At 58.6% G+C, this 6,086-nt stretch overlaps 1 protein-coding gene across 1 annotated transcript in view; it reads left to right on the forward strand.

Annotated features, from left to right (window-relative positions):
* NUDCD3 (NudC domain containing 3) overlaps nucleotides 1-6,086 on the forward strand; it is a gene marked incomplete at both ends in the record, with an annotated part of 35,593 nt that overhangs the window by 28,411 nt on the left and 1,096 nt on the right. The gene's annotated exons all lie outside the window — the stretch shown is intronic.

Here is a 6,086-nt window from a genome sequence, read left to right on the forward strand (position 1 = left end):
CTCTGCTGGGCTTGACCTGGAATACTGGAGTGGTTGGAAATTTGAGCCAGAACTGAACGTGTCTGGCTCTCCCCATCTAACGCCCGTCTCGCTTTGCCCTTGCCTGTGCGCCATGCCCTGCCTCCAGCTCCTGAGCTGCCCCTCCAGGTGAGCGGCACCAGCATGGTGGGGTGCTGGCAGAGCAACACAGCCATCAGGTCAGGTGAGGAGGGTTCCGAAGCTCCAGCCTGCAATGGCGTGAGTTTGTCCGTGACCTAGAGGTGGTCACTCTCCCCTGATCCTGGCACGCAGGGTCTTCCAGTGGAGAGAGGCTGTGGCACTGCACCGCAGTGCTGGTGCTGTGCACCCGTTCTTGCCGGCTTTGCCCTCTGACTCTCCTGGCCCTGGTCCTACCCCAGCATCTCAGCACAGATGCCTATTCCCTGCCGTTCATTTCTGTCCTGCCTCAGGTTTCTTACTTATCCTGTTTGAAGCAGTCACTGTGGCTACTTCTCCATTTGCCTTCAGCAGGCACTGCGGCTTGCCGTGTGCCTGCCACCCCAGCGTCACAAATATTCCCTGTCGAGGTGATTCGGGGGCTGTTTTCACCCAGCAGTGTGTTACTGGTGGGTTCCCAGCCTCGTGACTCGTTTCTGGTGTGCTCCAGGTGGCCAGGCTGAGGGTGTGAGTTCTGCTGTCCCGGGGCTGTGGCTGTGGCTGAAGCTGTCCTGGGGGTTGCGTTGCTGCCTGGGATCTTGAGTGTCAAATAGTTGCCGAACTCCTGTGCGAGTTTTGGGGCCAGGGTTGTGCTGGGAGTGGGGTTTTGCCACCTGTGGCCATCTTTGCCCTCTCCTTTTCCACCCAGAGGCTTTCCCAGATGCATTTCAGGAGCTCTCAAGGCTGTCGTTAGCCCCAGGAGGTGATGTTGGCTGCCTGGGTCAGGCAGGCGAGGTGGTTCCTGACCCTGTGCAGGCAGCACCGTCCCTGCCAGGGAGGGAGCGGGCTTCAAGCCTTCCACCCCATGTCATGAGGGTGGCAGCAAACAGGCACCCAAAGCTAAGCCCCCGCGGCGGGAGATCGAGTGGGAACGTGCAGAGGGGGAGGCAGAGGTGCTGAGGGTGGGGTGTGGGGAGGCTGCGTGGGCACTGCCTGGCTACTGCAAATCCGTATGGACGTACCCCAGGATGACGGACCTGGTGACAAAAGAGTGAGGTCCCTGCCAGAGAGAGGAGCTTCTCCGACTCTGTTAGGCCTTGGAAAGGATGTGAAAAAGGCGGTGACATCATTAACCTGCATTTTTTAAGTGTTCTTAAGCTTCTTGAAAATTAGCTGATCTGGGAAGAGAAACAATCTTGGGAAGGAGTAAACCCATTCAAGAGGAGGTGGCCCAACGGGTGGCTGCTCTGCGGCGCGGATGGGAGTCCCTGGTGGGTGTTCCCAGGATCAGCAAGGGAGGCAATGTTTGTTAAATACCCGGCGCTGGAGGGGGGTGGGAACGGCGCGCGGGTGGAGCGAGACTCGGGGCCTTCTGGAGCGGCCGCGGGCAGCGCGGGGAGCGGTCCCATTACCTCCAACCCTAGAGCTGGGTCTTGCCTCAAATTAGCACGAGCGCAGGGTTGTGAGGATCTCCAGCTGGCTGCCAACATATTGATGGTGGGATGAAATTTCGCTTGAAGAATTGTAAGGTAACTGGAGCAGAGTGAGTAATTCTCACCCGAGAGCATCTCCTTTTTCCGTGCGGAGTAGCCAAAAGTGGTTTGTGACTCCTCCCGATTCATTCATCAGGAGACACCCAGCCATGTGTTAATGAATTGCTTCGTTCAGCGCCTGGGAGGAGACTGGATGGGAGCTGTTTGGGTTTGGTTGGAGGGCTGACGGGGCGTACAGGTCCTTTCTGTACCCAAGTTTGTGCGTCCACACGTTGCGCAGCTCCTTGTGAACTCCGAATGCGGCGGTTGGGAGCGTCTTCATCCTGCAAGACGCCACAACGTGCCACCTGGCTTCCCCCCCCGGGACCCAGGGTGGGGATGCAGCCAAAACCTAACTCACCCAGCGCCAGAGTCGTCTGAGGAGGTCCTGGCCGCCTTGGTTACTGCTTGGGGCACCTCGGCGGCTCCGTCTGGAGAAAAATCTGTGTGTGCTCAAGTTTTCATGGTCTGTGAATCGAGGCAATCCCTGCGGGCAGAGCTTGATCTATGCACCAAGGAGGTGAAATCTCTCCTGCTTGGTTTTGTCCATCTGGGAAAGTCCCAGCTCGTGCAGAGAGGCCGCTGAGTCCCATGCACTCTTGCAGGACACATCAAGGATCATCGAGATCCCTGTGCTCTCCGGGCTGCTGTTACAGCCACCTTTCACCTCCTCGGCTTCCCCTGCCCCCTGCCCGGCTCCCTTCTGGGGCGATGGTTCACGGGCTCTCATTAACTGGCCTCCCTTCCCCCCCCAGCACTTACCGTAAGAAGGTTAATTTGCCTTATAACCCCTCCCGGCTCTGCTTTCCCCATCCTATCTGGTGTTCTTATCAATTTATCCTCTTCATCACACGTCTGCTCGCTCTCCAGCAGCCCCAGCACTCCCCTCTTCCCAGAGCTCAGAGACCGCTCTGCCTTTTCCTTCCTGCTCCGGGAGGTTCTCCCCGCCGGAGCCTGGGCTGAGCACCAACGTGTTTCCCGTCTCGTCCTTTGGCACACTCGCAGTTTGCACAACAGCCCGGCCGCAGCAGAAACCCAGCGGGCGTCATTTCGAAGCGGAGCACTCTGCCGATGCCCGCGATGCGTGGCAGGGACTCTGGCCACACCTCTTGCCGCTCAGGTTTGTGTCCCAGGCTCGTGCCCCTGCCTGCGGCGCTGTGCCGAAGCCCCGGTCCCGGGTATAATCCCTGTGCTCTCCCTTCTCTATCACACCCGCTCGCTTGTCAAAAGTGAGATTAAAATAGCTTCGCACGAGCTGTTTTTAGAAATCTCCACTGGGTGTTGTGCACAACACGTTTTGGGATTATTTTCATTGTTGAGGATTTTTTTACCCCCGTTCCCTCTCTTTTTCTCCTCCTCTCCAGCATTTGTTATCCACGCTTGGGCTTTTGTCACCAAGTCCTGCCTTGAGCAGCTATTACAGTCTTCAGCTTGTCATCTCGTGAGCTGCGAGGCCAAGTTAATAATAATCTGTGGTGCTCTCCCTCCACCCTGCCCTCCACACACTGCTGGAAACATCGTCTGCTGCCTCCTCCATACCCTCTAAACATCTCCCGCTGACTTTTGGGGTGACGGCTGCTGTTGTTCCAGAAGGAGAGCAGGTGGTGAGAGGTTGTTTTTCCAAGACCTACTTATATCCCTTGGCAACATCCCTCCAGCTCTGACAAGGTATTTAGGATTGGGGAAGAAGCCTCGTGCTATGATGAAGCCCAGCACCGGCAACGAAGGGTTGTGACCTTCCTGGCAGGGTGTGGAGGTGTGACATGACACTGTGTCCATGCTGATGACGCCTGTCGCCCTCTTTGCGCATCGCAGGAGGATCCCTCCTGGCTGCAGATGTGCCTGCCGAGTGTCCCATCCCTTCCTCGCGCCCATCTCTGCCTGCAGCGATCCTCCTTGCGATTCATCCTCACCCGGCCCCTGTGCTTTGCCCAGCGCCGAGCACCCCGGCGTGGGAACAGCCGCTTTCCCTCATGGCTGACAGCTCATGTCTTAGACACCAGCTTTGGGAGCATGGGCGCTGCAGCACAAGGACGCTGCCGGCTTCAGAGACAGCAGCAGGGCTGTCCCCCCTGCAAGCCTCCCTTTCCTCAGGCCGCCGTTGCAGAGGCTGTTCCTGCCTACCTGTGCACCCCAAAAGACTCAGCTGGGCTTTTGTCACCCACCCTTTTGGCTGTGGGTGAAGGATCTCCTTACAGCCCAGGAGCCCCTCTGGGACCCGCCAGCCTAAAAGGCAGAGCCGAAGTCTGACTGAGAGCCCAGGCACGCTGCAGGGACCCGATCCTTCCTCTGGCAAATGGCGGTCAGCATTTCTGGGACCCTGGAGGGTTGGCCTGCGCTGTCGGCTGGGAACTTGTAGTGGCAGCTTCAAGTGCGGGCAAAGCTTTTGCCTTGTCTCGAAGTGAGAAACGTAATCGGATCAAAATTTATCCTTCTGAAAAAAGCCCTGCTCCCTCCTGGAGCCCGCCAGGGTTTCCGGAGTGCTCCCCGAGGGAGTGTGCAGCCTTGCGTGGTGCTGTCGGTCGAGTGCCGGAGCCTTTCTCTGTGGGTGGATGAGAGCTGGCGCTCGCAGGGCGTCACCCAGCCTGGGCTGAGCCCAGAGATCTGCCACAGTCTCTCGGCTCTCCCTTACCTCAACCTTCTTGCATCCAAGCACTCGGTGAGGCTCCTGCCCACGTCTCCATCACCGCAAGCTCTCATAGTCCACATGCCCAACTGGGCTGAATCACTCTGGGCTGAATCAAAGGAGACCGTCGGCAGAAACGTGTCCGAGAATCAACCTGAGCCCGTGCTCCCCATCCTGGAGGTTGAACCTGTCAGCGGCAAGCACTCCAGCACCACTTCGAACCACGAAACCCCAAACTCAAGGTGACAGAGGGAGCTTTGCCTTGGCCCGTGGGCGTTTCGGAGGCTCACGCTGGAAAGTGGGGCTCCCACCTCGGAGCGAGTCCCACTTTTGCGTCTCTTCCCCTGGAATAAAGGGGGACGAGCAGATTCCCCCGTGTGCACAAGGCGGGCTGCAGAGGTTAATTAATTATTGTTTGCAAAGCACTCAGCGCTGTAGTGATGCGCACCACAGAAAAGCTGGCGAGGAAATGAATAATTCTGTCTTCCCAGCAGGGTGGGAAACAGTATGCGGTAAATAAAGCGAGGGCCACGCATGGCGCGGGGAGGAGGAAAGGATCCCTGGGCTGGTGCTCATGGCGGCAGCTCCGCTGTCTTTCGCCAGGGGTGGTCTGTGGACGAGGGGGATTCGGGTCTTGTGGGTGTTTCCCACCTGGTCCCTGGCTCCATGGGGATTCCCTGGGGTCTGCTGGTGGTGGAGGACAGTGGTGGGGTGCCAGGGGAGGAAGGGGATTTGGCAGGGAAGGGAGAGGGGATGGGTTTTCCTTCCCCTGGTGCTCTGGGATGGAGGTGGGGTGATGCCTGATAAGCCACGAAGTCCTCTGGCGTCCGTTGATCCCTCTGCTGCCAGCCTGGCTCCGGTGGGGACGTAGCAAGCGGGGCCTTGCCGTGCGCGCTCAGCAGCGATGCCGTGAGAGCACGGCTCACACCGAAGCCATCACCAGGGGAGCTCACACCTCCCCGGCAGCACCGTGGGGACATTCCTCTCGTTTCAAACCCTGAGGAGCAGCAGCGAGCCTGGAGGGTGCTCCCGGCTTGGGCTTGGCGGGGCGGCTCGTCTTGCCCACCGAGGGGACGACGTTCCTGGGGGAGCTTGCCATTCCCCCTTCCTTCTCAACCCAGGGTTGAGAAGCCCACAAGCAAACCCTCAGTGGCTCTTCCTCCCCTCGGAAGTGGAACTGTGCAATTAAGAGGAGAACAAGCACACTTGTCTAGCTGGAAAAACTAACGCCTTCCCCGAGCTGGAATATTTTACCAGCTCTGCTCTCCCAGAAGGATTAAGCCCCAGCCACCCCCTCCCGTATTAATTGGTTCCTTTTCTTTGCACCGCAGAGAGACGCCCGGCTCTGTAACTTTAATGGCTGCCCGTGTTTTCCCCTCCAGAGCTGTTGAGCTTCCAGGGAGGTTTGAGTAAATTGTATTGTCTGCCTTTATTGATGATTTTGCAGAGAGGCTGACGAACGCCATAAATCTTCCTTGCTGCTGGGATTATTGCTAAAATAATACAGGAGAAAGAAACCCCCCCCTCCTGGCAAAAAAAAAAAAGCAAGTCGGGGTTCCCGGTGCGGGATGCCCCACAGTCACACCAGTGCTCGCTGGCACCCGGCACGGCCCCTCCGGCCGCCTGGCTCCATGCAGGGCGCTGCTCGTGCGTCGAGGATGCCCGCAGCTACGGCCGGCGGCTTTTGCCAGCGAGGATGTTGGCTGGAGGAGAGGGGATGTCCCCTCACCTCGGACCATCCCTCCGGGGCTGGCCGACGAGCCAGGGTGCCATGGGAGGCAGGGGCTGGTGGG

The sequence above is a fragment of the Pygoscelis adeliae genome, unplaced genomic scaffold (assembly GCF_000699105.1).
Source record: "Pygoscelis adeliae isolate BGI_AS28 unplaced genomic scaffold, ASM69910v1 Scaffold1101, whole genome shotgun sequence".
NCBI classification, from domain to species: domain Eukaryota; kingdom Metazoa; phylum Chordata; class Aves; order Sphenisciformes; family Spheniscidae; genus Pygoscelis; species Pygoscelis adeliae.